Below are 17,069 nucleotides of genomic sequence, written 5' to 3' on the forward strand. Positions count from 1 at the left end.
CTGAAGACTTATCTGAGGTCAACTATGACCAAAAAAAGCTCAACCATATAACAGTTTGCTACGTCCGCAACACAATGTTATACGAAGTGGATAAAAGTAACAAAAGTTTGTTTCCAATTGTGAAAAGAGGCAGTCAGTTTTTGGCCTTATAAAGGTGGAGTGAACTGTAAAGTGTCAAATTGTTTTTGTTTAGATAGCGAGCAGCAAAGCAACTTTAGTTTAGCTTTAAAGAAAAGGTTGATTTTTTAAAATATACATTGTTGAACCTCATTTATACTAGTTGTAGGCTTGAAGGCCTAAAACCTGTTTTCAAATTTTTATCAGATCTGAATATTCACTTCACACTATGTTTTATCATTATTTTGTTTCTGTATGAGACAGGACCTACTCATTAACGTGGAATCCGAACCACGTGAGCTCTTGCCAAGAATGGAACCCGGGTCCACTACGCCAAAGGCGCATACGCTAACCGCTTAGCCACCTGGTATCATTTAAGTTTGATTAAAATTGTAAAACAAGGAATTTTACTGTTTTAATAAACAAAAAGCTGTAAAGTGTGTGTTTTTAGTACTACATTTCTAAAAAAAAAGCTAACAAAGGTAAAATAAAACACCAAAAAAATCTTAAATTTTTGTTTTTAAGTCAAAAATGCTTTAAAATGCTCCTTCTGCTTGACTAGGGGGTATTCGATACAATCAGCTCGATATTGTATGCCTCAAAAGTTTACATGCTGCTGACGCCAATGGGTAAGCTTATGCACATACCTCTCCTGTCGTCTTTGTTGAGAAATATAGTACATACGAAGAAAAAGGAATAAGTCCGGTTTGAATTGTAACCATAGCCACTGCAGTAACCCGGAGACAGTATAACTAAGGACCCCTCTTGTTTGAGAATTACCCGGCAGCACCTCCGAAACCTCGCGGATCCTACAGGGCCATGACATAACCAGATACTGCACCACAGTTCCTAACCGTCCAATATTCCTGGCTTCCAAGAACGCTGGATTACAGAAGTACGCCACCACTCCCAGCCAATAGTCCAGCCTTTGCGTAACAATCAAAATGATAAAAAGCATAACAGCAATTTATACATATGATTGGTATCTTGAACATGATTGTGGTTGTCTAAGGGTCCAGAGGAAACTAATTTTAAAAGCATAATAAAGCATAATTTTAAAATATAAAGCATAATTTAAAATATATAGCACAATTCTTGGATAATTCTGTTTAACTGCAAGTTTAACATACTGTATTAATATTTTTTAAATCAATATTTACAATGCAACAATGCAAACCTTATTTTGATTTCTGTAAACTTTTCGGTGTAACCCTTTGAAGTCGAGAAAATAAAAAAAAAAAAAGAAGAAAACTTTCCGCCAACAATGAATAAACAGTTTTTTTCTAAGTGAAACTTCGCAGTTATGTATGACGATTCGAAATGTACAAAAAGTGCACAAGAACTCCACACTATATTGTTATGTGTACGGTACCTCTTGAACTTAAGAGTTTCTGTATGTTTTGGTGGCATCTTTTACTTTCCCTTTCTGTATATATGCACCTCTAAGGCGCACCCAAGTGATAAAAAAAAAAAAAAAAAAAAAAAAAAAAAACTGACTCGAGTAAAGTATATCTGTTTACCAGTGGCGGCTGGTACTATATGTTGCATGGTTGTGCAACCGGATATTTTTTTAAATACTAAAAATATTTTTAAGTGTTAAAGTAGCGTATCAGTAAAAAATAAACCTTTGCTCTTGAGCGCAAAACAGTATTGATGCATTTCTGAAAAAAGTCAATTAAAAAACGGAAAGAAAGAGAGAGATTTACCTTTCCAGTGGCAGCGAACGTTGCCACTGGAAGCAGTAACATTGAGCATATGGCAGCGAGCTCCTATCTCTTAACATGGGGAAGTGGATTTATTCTTGCAATGCTCCTATCTTCCCGTATTGGTCCCTTACGGTTGCATTTTCTCCGCAACTGGTCAGCTTCTGTAATAGTTACGAATTCCTCCGCTTAGCAGCGCTTGACTCAGTTGATAGGGTGAGGAAGATACAGACGCGTGGAAGAAAGAAGTTATTCACAAAACATAAACTCGCAAAGAACAAATATAAATCTGGTGGTAGCAGGGACGGATCCAGGCTGAAAGTTTGGGGGGCGGTCGTTCGAAGTCAATAGATTTTATTTAACATTTATAATACAAAGGTGAAAATTCTTGGGATAAGATTTATTTTTAAAAAATCATATTCTGGGGGGGAAGGGGGGTCAATCGAGTCTCCAAGAAGAAAATGTCTTACTACGGGTCTAATTCCTAGCTCTGTGTCCTTCGTGCACATGATTCCGTGTTCGATTTCCGGCGGAGAGCATAAATTAATATTAAATCATTCACTTCCAATACTCACTGTTAAAAATACTTTCTTAAATCTTGAGAAACCGTTTCTTATCTGTGCACCGAGAATATATTTTCTTAGAAACAAGAATTTGAAACTCTTATTAATGAGAAATGAAGAAAAGTAGATGAGGTTGTATAAAGCAAAACGAGAAAATATACTGTTACTTTCCTAATGAATGAGAATTACCAAATCTCATTTCTAAGAAAATATTGTCTTGGTGCACAGATAGGAAGCGATTTCTCAAATTTAAGAAATTATTTTTAACAGTGCTCATGTCTTCTTTAGACTAATTTGCTGGAATGTTAAACTTTTTTTTTTTTTTTCAAAGGAAAACATCTTAGATTTCATGCTTCTTTACAGACAAAAAAATACGTGGTTCCTGAAAATGGACTTTTTGTTCCGTATATTTATACAAAGAAATGCTAACAAAATGCATATTGTCGGAGGAGAGAGGTGTTTCTGGACCCCAAAGAAAATAAAGCGGAAAATATTTGCGGTAGCCATGCTTTCTATTCAGAGAAACTAGGCGAGCAGCATTTCAGATTTCAATAAAGTCATAGAAAAATTTGAAGCCCGAAAGATCGAAGAAAGACCTTCCATTCTAAAATAATGCATAGTTTATATAATTAAATAATTTTGTTTAACTGCGTGCATGCAATTTTCTTGCTTTTTTTTCTTCTTTTCGGATTAACGCCATCATTCATGGCTTACAGCACATACTATATATTCGATTTATCTCGTGTCCAATAACATGAGTGTAGAGGTTGTGTATATAAATAGTGTATAAACGTACATTGATAGTGGTTGTTTTAAAAAAAGGAAATAGCTTATATATTAAATTAATATTCGAGAAATAATTTAATCAATAATATACAAATAGAGCTTAAAAGACTTTCCTCTTCATATTTCCTGAATATTTCTTGGATAGGACTCAAGAATGCTGGGGGAGCGGAACACTTGCGCGTACCTACATACCTTTAATATTGCAACATTGCAACCGGTGCTTGTACAGACTACGAGCCGCTACTGCTGTTTACAGTATGAAAGAAACAGGTTGCATAAAATATTAATAAATAGATCAAGATTCGGCCTATTTAGTATATTTAATGTATAGTAAATATTATACATTATACACGATTAATGTAAAACAATGATTGAAACTAACAATAAAGCATAATTAAAAAAAAAGCATAATGTGGGTTGCTCTAACAATTATAAAGGGAACGGAATATACGGTGTTTTATGAAGGTGTTATAAACTCAATATTTATGGAAGTGTTTAATTTAAATATGATTGGTCTAGACCAGTTTGGTTCTAAAGATTCCATTCTACTAACTATCCTTATTCGAATTTCGTTTTTTGAGTTTGTCAGTTATCATAAAAAAGTCCTTATTTTCACTTTTCAGATTTGAAAGGGGGAAGGGGATGAAACTTGCAAATACATTCATTGAATTAATCTACTACTTCGCTTGACATAGGCCTATTTACACGTCGTAAATAATTCTGTTGTTATTACTTAATTATGAGCATCATCATCATAGGTTTTCTGCATCATTGGCAGATCAGTTATCAACTTCCATGCTTTACAGGTCTTCAGCTAACCTCTTCATCTTCACATACGATTTTTCTGTTTTGATGACGTCTACGAACTACTGCCTCCTTCGCCTCTCGCTCTCTTTCCTGCCACCTTATTCTCTAGCACGTCTCTCATGATTCTACGTTGTCAAGCCAACTGATTTTTCAGTAGATCTACTAAATTTTCAAGTTGCCTACCTATCTAGTGACGGATTTCTTGAAAACTATTAAATTTTCTGATATTTACACTTGCTCCAAAGTAAAGCAATTTTCTTTTTTTCTTTTTTTTTAATATATATATTATAATCATATGATGGCTCCACTTTACGGAGTTGTGATGGTAATCCCGTTCTATACGTTTCTAATGAATAAGCACATTAAGTGGACAATTGAGTAGTGATGGGTAGTTTTGGTTCATCTTTGAGCCATAATGAGAATTGGGAATCTCTGGAAAGCGAACCAAGTAATTCAACTAATTTATTGTTTAGGCACTCTTCCAGTAATTTAAAGATTTATGGAGTACACTGGGTATCCAAACTGCTGGGCCTGGATATTCAAGTGCTGGGACTGGGTATCCATTTGGATACAAAAATGTAGCTTAAAAAATGTCCTGGTAATAATTTCACTTGGAATGTTCGACAATGTTTATTTTTGATTCATTGTTTTGTATCTACGTCATATAATTATTATCTAGAAGCCGTCACGTGTCCTTTGGTTCTCGAAAGAAACTAATTTTCTTCGAATAGACCTATTTGTAAATATGTCCATGAACTCTTCTATATGTATTTTTGTATATGTTCTCTGTTTTGGTTTTAGTGATTTTGTCCTTCAGCAGTCACAGAACCATTGACATGTCCCTGCTAGCCTTAATGTTTCCTTGAACCTATGTGAAGATATATATGATACAGAAGAAATCTCACGCACACGGTGTTTTCACCACACGGACCACTTATCGCGGCCCAGGGACCACACGTACCAGAGGAAAATGTTCTACCACTGATAGAATATTGTTATAGGCTAGTCGTTGAAAGCGAGTTGAAAGGTTCTTTCAATTCTCAGAGGCAAGAAGCAATAATTCCCCTTACAAATACTCTAGTTATGTCAACGATATATATTTGCAGGTGGGGTGACAAACAATTTAACAAGTGGGGCCGCGATGGCTCAGTGATAGAGCGTTCACCTCTGGTACTTGGGGTCCCGGGTTCGATCCCAGCCCCCGCCAAGTAAACTTTGCGGTGGACAAACATCGTCTGCGTGGGTTTTCTCGGGGTTCTCCCGTTTCCTCCCATTTTCTTCATTCCACCATTTCATTCATTACTCATCATCACCGTCTCCTTTAACATAACCGTGGGACGTAAAACTCAAAAATTTCATTTCATTTTTTTACAATTTAATAAGCGAATTATCGTTTGTCATACTATTTCGAAGACCTCAGGTTGTCCTCCGCGACTACATCGCTTTTTGTGAAGTCTTTGAGTGAAAACTGACAGATAGGCTTAAGTATAGAGGTGCCCCTCCAGTTTCAAACCTACAAAAACAGATAAAGCATTAAAAATTGTTAAGTTAGATTACTCGTACCCTTTAAGACCTTAGTTAGTCTAGAACAGTGACTGGAACCGATTCTCATAGAAACTTCATTATCACTTGAATTCAGTAACCCATGGTTCTCAAAAAAAAATTAATAGGTTCTCTTCATTATTCTTACATAGGCCTAATTCTGAAAAACTCGATGCGGAAATATCATTCAACACCTATTTGCCATCCTATGCAACTTCCATGCTGCTGAATCATCGAAACCTTTCGTGTGTTGCAAATAGTATCCTCTTCCTCATATCTGAAAATACTAATTTCATAGCTTGTTTTCAAGCAGTAGAAAATAAATCTTAACTAGAGTACTGCTAATGAAACAGTAAAGAAAATGTAATTTTAGAAAAAGGAAAGATGCATCGGCCGGGAATCGAACCCGGGCCGCCCGCGTGGCAGGCGAGCATTCTACCACTGAACCACCGATGCTACACTAAGGAGTGCATTCTTATGTGGTTTCACAGTACAGTCTGATTAACACAATTTATGTCATGCTAGCTTATATTCACTGAAATATTGTCGTATATATTCAAATAATTACCTTCAATTCTGAGTATCATTAAAAAATTCGATGTACGCAGGTACAAACTGTTTACACCCTTTACATAAGATTTATTAAGATCCTTAAATTTGGTAACTTTCAATCTGATGATTTAAAGAAATACATACAACTGTACTAGAAAACCTATAAGAAGGTCATAAGGGCAGCAAAATTAATGCATAACAATAGCTTGATTTTAAATGCCCGAAATAAGACTAAAGCAATGTGGCAAATAATCAATAAAACTCTTGGCACAAGCAGGCCTAAGAGTGTAGAATATCAAAGTAAATGGTAAAGTTATAAACAATCCACAGCAAATTGCAGATATATTTAACGATCATTTTGTGAATTCAGCTGAACAAACGAATAATACTGATCACTCAAAAATAATGCAAAAACTCCCAAATCAAGGAGAAATAAACACAAAGTCTATGTTCTTATATCCAGTTTCTGTAGAAGAGTTAATAGGAATAATTAAATCCTTATCAAACAGCAGTTCTTCAGGTATGGATAAAGTCCCTTCTATTGTAATTAAAAAATGTGCGAAACATATCACACATCAACTTTGTTACCTCATAAATTTCTCGTTAGAAAACGGTATATTTCCCACACTGCATAAAAATGCTAAGGTTCTCCCAACTTTTAAAAAGGGTGATGAAAATGTCATGACAAATTATCGACCTATTTCAGTGTTATCGATATTTTCAAAGATATTTGAGTCAGTCATGGCAAAACGTCTTAGCAAATTTTTAATAACTCATAATATTATCTCGACTTTTCAGCACGGATTTCAGAATAAAAGTATTAATACCGCTTTATTTGATTTTCTTTCAGATGTCCTGAAATCACTCGATAATAAGAATTATGTTATAGGTTTGTTCATCGATCTGTCAAAGGCATTTGACAAAATTGATCACAATATCATGCTGAATAAATTGTCTCAATATGGCATACGTGGCGTAGCAAACCAGTGGTTTTCATCTTACCTAACAAATAGATGCCAAACTGTTCAAATTACAAAAGTTGAATCAAATCGGTCCCGCACTTTCTTCTCAAAACCAACAAAAATTACCAGAGGTGTCCCTCAGGGCTCTATTTTAGGCCCTACTCTATTCATATTTTACATAAATGATCTGATAAAAACTTTACACCCCACAAAATGCATGTTATATGCTGATATAACACATCGTTCAGTAAGTCCCGGGACTAACCCACAGATAGCGTTAGTAATATCAACTCTACTTCATTTTTCGAAAGAATTAACCTTCAAATGACATGTGTTTGATTTTTACGTCAATCGGACCATAAACAGCAAAGCCACTGTGGTGAAAGTGACACTACTTGTATATTTGTGGAAAAAATGGACAAGAACGAATTTTTGTGTGTTGATAAAACATTGCTATTTAATGGAAAAAAAATACCGTGCAAGCTCAGCAGTGGATTGAAAAATGTTATTCAGACTCTGCTCCGTCGAAAACAACCATTTGCCGGTGGTATGCTCATTTTAAGCGCGGTCGCACGGATACAAATGATGCGGAACGCTCACAAGTAAAGGGTTCAAGTGGATGAATCGAGTTGCGGGGTGAGACATAGTGTGCTTGATAGAGAATGTGAAAATGTGTGTATGTGCAAAGTTATAGCGGCTGAGCGCCATAAGAAACGGAGGAAGAGGGGGTAAAGTTGGTAGGAGAAGGGTTATGTTATGTTATAGAAATACATCAAATTCGTAAAAATAGTGAAAGATAGACAGACAATGCAAACGGTAATAGTTTTACATACTTGCAAAAGAAGAATGGGTAGAGTAGATCACGAACCTCCGCCACCATCTTTAAATATGTGATATTTTTTAAAATGGAAACGTAGTCATATGATGTATCAATTAGGGCCAGAATGTTCTCCAAAATTCAATTCTGAACTTTAGTGATCGTTATCTGTACTTATTTGGAAGATTTAGGATCATCTTTAGAGTTATTTACGAAAATGTAGGATACATACTGGAAGGCTTCCCCATCCACCATACTTTCCAGATCTAGCCCCTAACGACTACTTCCATGTATTTAGTTTTCTCTGCATTTACTTCTAAACCCATGTCCCTATAAGCGTTTAATAAAACTTCTGCATTTCTTTCTATTGTTCTTCTATCATCTCCTATTAAATTTACATCATCAGCGTACGACATAACCTGGTGAACACCGTTCAACTCTAGGCCCTGGTTGTTATCTTTGATTTTCCTTATAGCATATTCCAGACAAAGCTGAATAATAATGGCGACAACGCATCTCCTTGTTTCAGGCCATTCTCGACGTGAAAGCTCGTGGACAAAAATTTTCCTGCTCGGTCTTTACTTTGGGATTCATTTAAACATGCCTTAATTAATCTAATTAGCTTTTACGGTATTTCAAATTCTGTAAGAACGACTTGTATCTTATAACCGAGTCGTAAGAATTTCTAAAATCAATATATACAACCGGGATATTGTATTCCCACTTCTTTTCGAGTACTTGACGAGTGGTAAATATTTGGTCGATAGTTGATCGATTTCGTCTAAATCCGCACTGGTAATCTCCAATAATTTCATCTGCTTATGGGGTCAATCTTGCTAATAGAATCTTTGAAAGGATTTTATGGGATGTTGACAGAAGAGAGATGCCTCGATAATTATTACTGTCAGTTTTGTCGCCTTGCTTGTGGATTGCAGCAATAATTGATTTTTTCCACTCTTGTGGCAATTCTTCCTTGTTCCGGATAAGGAGGATGAGTTTTTGTATCTTATTTCACAATTTCCCCCCTCCAGCTAAATTAACTCAGCCGGAATTTCGTCTACACCCGGAGATTTGTGTTTCATTAATTATTTCTTTATAGCGATTTCTACTTCTATTTGGTTGGGTTCTGGAATATACGGTTCTGCGGTCTGTATCTCCCTTTATCCACGCACATTAGTTTTTGGCTGCGTATAAACATGTCATCATTTCATCTATTTAAAATGCTATCTGTATCAGTGAGAACTGTTCCGTCAGCTTTCTTTGATATAAGCACGAGGTTGGTAGCCTTTCTTAAATTCGTTGATCCCTTTATACATGTTCCAAATGTTTTATTTTTACTATTCTCTTAAAGTTCCTTAATTTTAGCTTTCAAAAATCGCGTTTCTTTGTTTTAAAAGTTTTGGAAGGTTCTCGCCTGATGTCTACGATATTTTGTGTCGTATCTCATTCGGATTTTGTAGCCTGCGTAATTTTGCCTGTTTTCTCTTTTCTGTTAGTTTAATGTATTTCTGGTCGAACCATGGTTTGTTCCTACGTATTTCCACGTATCACAATTTTTCTTTTGAGAGAGGATGCTTCGTAAGCAAAGAAAAGAACTCAATTGCTGGAATATTTTTTCCATAATCTTAAGGTTACATCTGCTAAGTAAAGAGTATATGACATGCGTCAGATTTCTATAACGATTCCTGTAATGCTATTGAGATTATCATTTTGCTCAAATGAGAGTATTGTTGTGTCATACATAATTGATATTCTTTCTTCATAGTTTTGGGGAAGTCATTATTTATATTATTATATTATTATAAAACAATTTTAACGTGGGTCTTTGTGGATGTTTAATTAGAAACGTACCAATTATAAACATGCATATATTCAGATTTCAGAATGTGTTCACGCCAGTGATTTGTAATACTGATATGTACTACTACTTCATCTACATTGTCTAATATATAATGTACTCTACAACAGGTTCACCTCAGAAATCAGATTCATCTACCGTAATGTGAGTTTCATCTCCCTTCCCTAGAATAAGCCTCAAATCTGCCCACCTCCGAATGTTGAAGAAAACAAATTGCGTATTTAGGATTTTGTTTCGAGGGGCTATGCCCAACACAGGAAAGGAAGTGGGCAATTGCCCACCTGAGTTTGAGAATTAAATATATTTTAATTTATGCATATATTGAAGTTATAATGGTAAGAATTGCAGACCGATAAATCCTATATATGATATGATACAAAAATTTAGGAGTGAATCTAACTCTTTATTCTATTCATACCAGAAAAAGGAAGCATCCACTTGTCCTACCTAATTTCCCGGGCTAATTATTCGCCCGTTTTGATTTTCTTTAATTCAAACATTTCCTTCTTTTAAAAATAACTAAACAATATAATTTTTCCTTTGTTATAATAACTAAAGTCCCGTCATGTTGATATCCGCGCAAGTTGGTGTGGAACACCAGTTTCGCTTATCAACTCCTCTTCGTTTTGGTGTTACTGATGACGGCCGATTTGAATCACAACTGACAACGGTCGATAAAGTATGATACACGAAACAAAAGAAAGTAACATCAAGAAAAAGAAACAGAAAAGTAGAAAGGACGAAAGAAAGAACAGAAGGATGTAGTTCTTACATGAAATGAAATTTAACAAATACAGTATTATTTCTGAACAAAAAGCATAAGAAAATGGAAAGACAATGACATTCTTAGAAATGGTAAGAAGGATTATTGTTGTACGTGGAATTCGAAAAACTAACAATTTTATTTCGGGGGAGCTTGAGCCCGATAGCCCTCTAAATACGCCACTGAAGACGATTCTGCTCCCCTGATCCTCCACAGCATTTTCAACTTCATAAATTTTTTGAGCATCGCTTATATATATATAAAATATGGGAACGGTCTTACCCGTACGCCCCAATGTTGAAGACAGATTTGCGCCGATGCAATTATTAATAATATTATTAATACAATACAAATATTATTAATAATTATTAATTTTATACTTGCTTTTTAAAGGCCAGAAATAAAAGTTCTCTTAAAAATATAGGAAGAAAATTATAAAATTTAACTGACACATAGTAAGTTTGTTTGTGTGTGTGGCTTACTTTATTCACATCTAAATAATCCTAAACAGTTCCTGTTTCTGGTTTATGTATGATAATACCCTAATTCCTTGTAAATATTATTGTTTTCCTTGATATAAAGCAAACATTGATATATGAAAATTGCAGGAACTGTCATTATTACTACTTTAACAAAGCTTGACCTATAATGTACACGACAAGGGAGACCAAACATCAATCTTACACATATCTTCTGTATTTTTAATAGTCCTTTGATGGAGGACTGACGATGCCAAAGTATTGTGCCATAACTTAAATGACTATTAATTTGCGCAAAGTAAACAGTTTTAAATACCTTACGCACAATCTTAATCTACGTATTAGATAAACTCCTTTGCTAGCTCTAGATTCCACTTCAAGGATATGGTCGTCCCAGTTCAAAGGATTATCAATTACCCCCCCCCCCCCAAAAAAAAAGGAACGGAATATTTTTTAAGTTCTGCATTCGAATTTTTGTTATTGTAGGTAAGCACCAACTCTTTGATCTTGTCAGTGTTAATACAAAGCAAGTTGGAAGTGCACCAGTCTTTAATAATATCTGAGGTGATGTTTAATATAGACTGAACTGAGTCTTTTTCTCGTGAGTTGACGTAGATATTGAGATCATCAGCAAATACATAACTATTGACGAAGGGTGAAGCGACATTGTATGGAAGGTCATTAATATAAATAATAAAAAGAATCGGACTAAGAATAGATCCATGAGACACTTCGTGTCTAGTGATGAGCGCAAGAGTCTTGGTCTTGCAGTTTTTGCAAGAGTCTTGCATGCAAGACCAAGACCAAGACCAAGACCAAGACCAAGACCAGGAATCCCGATGCAAGACCAAGACCAAGACCATACCTGCAAGACCAAGACCAAGACCAAGACCATACCTGCAAGACCAAGACCAAGACCAAGACTCTTGCGCAAGAGTCTTGCACAAGTAAGGTACTACTTGATTTTTTATAGAATGTAAAAAGGAAGGGGGAAAATCATTACATCTTTCACGTGAACTTCTTGGCTCCAGTAAAAATACTGCCGGAGTGAATGTGTTCCCAGTAGTTTATGCAATCCATGTGAGTCGATCTGCTCCTGTAACATATAGCTACAGTATGTCATTTTTTGAATCGGTTGTTCACGAGACGACCGACAGCATAATTCTATGAATTGTTACAAGCTATAATAAGATCAGTGTCTGATTTACTTTGGTCATCATTTGATCATTCACGACCCTATGTACCAGAGGTGCACGCTCTGCCACTGAGCTACCGTGTCCATAACATGCTCTAGTTTATTTTTGCTTATCCACTTCTTATGAACACAACTATTCTTCGTATGATTTCCCAAAATCCAATCATGGGCCGTCGTGAATGATCAAATGATGACCAAAGTAAATCAGACACTGATCTTATTATAGCTTGTAACAATTCATAGAATTATGCTGTCGGTCGTCTCGTGAACAACCGATTCAAAAAATGACATACTGTAGCTATATGTTACAGGAGCAGATCGACTCACATGGATTGCATAAACTACTGGGACCCCGAGGAAACACACGCACACGGTGTTTGCCTACCACAAAGTTCACTTGGCGGGGATTGAACGCGGGACCCCAAACACCCGAGCTGAACGCTCTACCACTGAGCCACCGCGGCCCCAATATTTTAGAATAATTTGAGTGAAAACTGAAAACGTCTCAACTGTCTATGTCTTTTGTGTAAACTCAATTTATATAAATACTTTTGACCTACATTAGAAATACATAATAACGGCATCAAACTTCAAGTTATTTGAAATAAGTACGAAATCACTCTCAGTTGTGAATATAGATTATTTATTGTTGTATAATGTTATATCGTTAAATCCTAGATATGCCGTATACCTAAGGGGACTATAAGTTATATTGATAAACAATTATTCAACGTATAAGCATCCACCTATGAAATCAAACTTGCGGTCACATGCGCTAAGTTTTTGTCAATGTCATAAAAATGTTATTTCAATATTAATTTTATAAGTACACATTAAAAATTTCCAACGGATGCTTGAACCTCAGAGCCAAGGCCATACCCATGTAGTCGGCACCTATGGTGTACGGAATTGCCGATGTTCAATACTACATTTCTTTAGTTTTAGAAGAAAAACACCATTGAAATGAAATGAAATATCTACTTTAACGTCCCACGATTATTACACTGAGGCTATTAACAGTGATGATGAGAAATGGTGGAATGAAGAAAGTACGAGGAAACGGGAAAACCTACGCACAGGGTGTTTGTTCACCAAAGAAGCTCACATAGCGCAAGCTGCGATCGAACCAGGGCCCTATGTACCAGAGGTGCACGCTCTGCCACTGAGCTACCGTGTCCATAACATGCTCTAGTTTATTTTTGCTTATCCACTTCTTATGGACACAACTATTCTTCGTATGATTTCCCAAAATCCAATCATGGGCCGTCGTGAATGATCAAGTGATGACCAAAGTAAATCAGACACTGATCTTATTATAACTTGTAACAATTCATAGAATTATGCTGTCGGTCGTCTCGTGAACAACCGATTCAAAAAATGACATACTGTAGCTATATTTTAGAATAATTTGAGTGAAAACTGAAAACGTCTCAACTGTCTATGTCTTTTGTGTAAACTCAATTTATATAAATACTTTTGATCTACATTAGAAATACATAATAACGGCATCAAACTTCAAGTTATTTGAAATAAGTACGAAATCACTCTCAGTTGTGAATATAGATTATTTATTGTTGTATAATGTTATATCGTTAAATCCTAGATATGCCGTATACCTAAGGGGACTATAAGTTTTCAGTTTTCACTCAAATTATTCTAAAATATTGGGGCCGCGGTGGCTCAATGGTAGAGCGTTCAGCTCGGGTGTTTGGGGTCCCGCGTTCAATCCCCGCCAAGTGAACTTTGTGGTAGGCAAACACCGTGTGCGTGTGTTTCCTCGGGGTTCTCCCGTTTCCTCCCACTTTCTTCTTTCCACCATTTCATTCATTTTTCATTATCACCGTCTCCTTTAGCCTAGCCGGCATAATCATGGGACGTAAAACTCACAAATTTAATTTCATTTCATATTCTAAAATATGAAGAGGTTTAATTATTATTATTTTAATTTTTTCTCTCTATTTTGGTCAATATTGCAAAACATATTATCATCGTCATAATAATAGCTATTCTGCCATTATTGGCAGGTCACTTGCTGCAGCTGAGAAGCTTCGATGACTGTGGTCCTCAGCCAGTCTCTTCGTCTTAACGTAGCAATTTTCTGTCTTAATATCTTTCTTCAACTACAATCTCCTTCGCCCCCTCCTTCTAGCACGTCCCTCATAATACAGTTCCTCCTCAGCCAATGTCCTCCTCTTCATTACATCTAAAATTCTTCTTTTCTCCCCTACTGCTACTATTTCTAAAACCTTCGCATTCGTTTTCCGTTCAACCCAGCTGATTCTCTCCTTTTTTCTCCATGCCCACATTTCGAAAGTCTAACTGTTTCATCGTTTTTGCTTAATGTCCGTGTTTCTGCCCCATACAGTACATATTAGAATCAGTAAAATAAAATTTCAATATTTAATTGGGAGTTTGTTCAATACAAAGATGAGCTAATCGTGGTTGGAAAGAAAAAAAATCTGACGCCTTTAGAGTGTAAAAATAATTTTGCAATTAATGGTATTTCAGTAATCTGTGCCGTGTTGGTTTTCTTTCATGCGTCTCACTATCAGGGGTAGCCTCCCCAGTTTGGGAACCAGTGGAGTATTGGATCTGTTAAAAGATATGAAAATTTACGAAAAGTTGTGATTTATCTTATACGTAGTGAAGCGTGATCGCCCATTGAAAAAAAAAGTAAAGGTCATCGCCTATGTTGTACAGTGTCATCACACTTACACGAAGGTAAAATATATTACATTTAGAAACATACATTATATTTCCCTCACTATTGACGCAATGTAGGATTTATTATCCCTTATATCCAGAGTAAAATTTACTTATGAAAATCATAGATTTCTTAAAAGCAAAACTTGCAAGACTCTTGCAAGCAAGACCAAGACTGGGTGTGCAAGAACAAGACCAAGACCAAGACTAGGTGTGCAAGACCAAGACCAAGACCAAGACCGAGGGTTCCAGTGCAAGACCAAGACCAAGACCGCATGTGCAAGACCAAGACCAAGACCAAGACCACCCGGGTCTTGGTCTTGGTCTTGCATTTGCTCATCACTATTCGTGTCTAACAGACAATATGCTAGACTCTTTTCCTTCATAAACAACTCTCTGATATCGTCCATTTAAATACGAATGAAGAAGTGACAGAACTGCATTGCCAAAACCATAGAACTAAAGCTTTTAAAAAATAAAGTGCCATGAGAGACAGTATCAAATGCTTTTGATAGATCATATAGTTTTACACGAAAAAAGTTTTTATTGTCCAACCCACTAATACTGTTTACCAAAAATGAGACAGCAGCCTTTACAGTACCTAGTCCGGATCTATAGCCATATTGAGAATTACTAAATAAATTACTATGTTCAAAATAGTCAACAATCTGTTCATTCAAAATAATCTCAAAAACAAATATAACTGGGACCAGTGAAATCGGTCTATAGTTATCAAGAGAAAACTTATTTCCTTTTTTTGATTATAGGTACTACTTTCACTAATTTAAAGCGTCCAGGAAAATAACAGTCTAGTATACAAGAGTTTATAATGTGATTTAAAGTTTTCTTTATGAAATTTACCTCATATTTTAACATAATAGGGCTAAGATCATAAATATACTCACATCTACTGCTACTCATTTTAATAATCGCTTTCTCAATATCTTTTACTTTGACTGGATGAAAGTTAAACGTAGTAATAGGTTTGGTCAATTTATTTAAACAAAAACCTGAATCATTATTATGAGAATATGATGAAACTACCCTCAGTATATAAATTCAGAGGCATTCAGCTGGTTACAAAAGTTTTTATGTTACTGTATATATGATAACTTACTTTTTTTTATAATATTCCACATTGCTTTAGACTTATGACTAGGATTGTTGATGGTATTATCATTAACCTTAATCCTAGTTTCTCTCACTAGTTTATATAACTTTTTCTTATTAATTTTATGTAAATTCTTTATGACACTTGAGCCAGTACTACTAAAATAATCATAATAAAATTCCCATTTTGCTTTGAGTCTATCGATTTCTTTACTCTTAACTCTAGTAGGTTTCGGTTTAGTTGCTTGCCAATACAGTGTTGAATTTGGGCATGTTCAAGAGAGGGCTGAGCACCCCCTAGAATATATATCCCCCCTTAGAATATCTATAATTACACATACATTGAAATATTTGTTTTGTTCTGTTTATTATTTTTTTTTTCGGAAATAAAAGTCTTGAAAGCAAAGATATTTTAAAAGAAAATTAGATTCTTCTTTTGACCAACTTAATTGTTCTAATTAACAAACCGCGTTCTCGTATAAAGTCGAAGTTAAAAAGAACCTGGAAATTAGATACAGACGCACACAAGCGCTTTACAACATTACTTAGGAAAAAATGGCAAAATGTTGGTTATTGTAACCAACCAGACAATAACAAGTCACAAGTTTTGTTGCGACAGATTCCTGCTGCTCTATTGCAATCTAGAACAGATTCCCCCTCAATTTTTTTTAATTGTCCCCCTAATACAAAATCTGAATTCAACACTGTGCCAATAACATATTTCACAGGGAACGCAGATTCAATTGAGAACGACATTACAGACATAAATAATTTTAGTTTATCCTTAACATCATGCAAAGAGTTAAACAGTACATAAAGTTTCAATCAACTATGGATTGTACCTATTTGAATCTTGTTATGTTTTCTTCTCTCATTATGCCGACCCTTAACCTACATTTATCGTTACTAGTCTTATCTGTTACCTTGAGAAAATATACATCAGATTTAAGTAAGACCGCCCAGTGATCAGAGACAGCAGTTTTTACGATTGAACTATCAATAGACCTGTCAATAACAGTAATTATATTATCAACGCAAGGTAATCTCAGTAGTAACAATAACTAGATTGAATGAACACATTATTTAAATTAATACTTTCTATGTTGTTCTCC

General features: G+C 35.3%; 1 non-coding gene across 1 annotated transcript; it reads right to left on the reverse strand.

Moving 5' to 3' along the window:
• Positions 1–5,903: 5,903 nt before the first annotated feature.
• On the reverse strand, positions 5,904–5,974 carry TRNAG-GCC (transfer RNA glycine (anticodon GCC)). Its single transcript has one exon. It is a non-coding gene; the product is annotated as a tRNA-Gly (tRNA).
• Between the last annotated feature and the right edge of the window lie 11,095 nt (positions 5,975–17,069).

Source organism: Thermobia domestica, chromosome 3 (genome assembly GCF_964235325.1).
Source record: "Thermobia domestica chromosome 3, izTheDome1.hap1.1, whole genome shotgun sequence".
Classification (NCBI taxonomy): domain Eukaryota; kingdom Metazoa; phylum Arthropoda; class Insecta; order Zygentoma; family Lepismatidae; genus Thermobia; species Thermobia domestica.